Genomic DNA, 556 nt, shown 5'->3' with positions numbered 1-556 from the left:
AAGAACATGGATACAGCTGGTAGACTTTTGATCCAAAGAAATGGTTACAAAAAGTGCTCAAAACATTAAAGAGGAACAGAACACCTGCTTGGCCACTGTGTAAGGAAGGATGCTGTACTAGACAGACCACTGGTCTAATCCAGCAGGGCTTCTCCTATGTTCTTACTGGGGCAGGCCTCAGCCTCTCTGCTCTATTGTTGGCCCTCCAGAATAACTGGTTTACCACTGCGTAATAAAGGATGCTGGACTAGACAGACCCTCACTGGTCTGATCCACTAGGGCTGCTCTTACATTCTTATCAGAAGTCCTTGGCCTCTCTGGCTTGTTGTTGGTTTCCAGGGAAACTGATTGGCCACTATGTAAGACAGGATGCTAAGCTAGATGGACCCTCCCTGGTCTGATCCAGCGGGGCTCTTCTGATGGCTCTCTTCTCAGGGGAAAGCCTCAGCCTCTCTGTCCTGTTGCTGGCCATCCAGAGGAGGAGAAGAGAAGAGTTGGTTTTTATGCCCCACTTTTCACTACTTAGAGGAGTCTCAGAGTGGCTTACAATCACCTT

Source organism: Heteronotia binoei, chromosome 20 (assembly GCF_032191835.1).
Source record: "Heteronotia binoei isolate CCM8104 ecotype False Entrance Well chromosome 20, APGP_CSIRO_Hbin_v1, whole genome shotgun sequence".
NCBI classification, from domain to species: domain Eukaryota; kingdom Metazoa; phylum Chordata; class Lepidosauria; order Squamata; family Gekkonidae; genus Heteronotia; species Heteronotia binoei.
Note: the sequence above shows the minus strand (reverse complement) of the source record.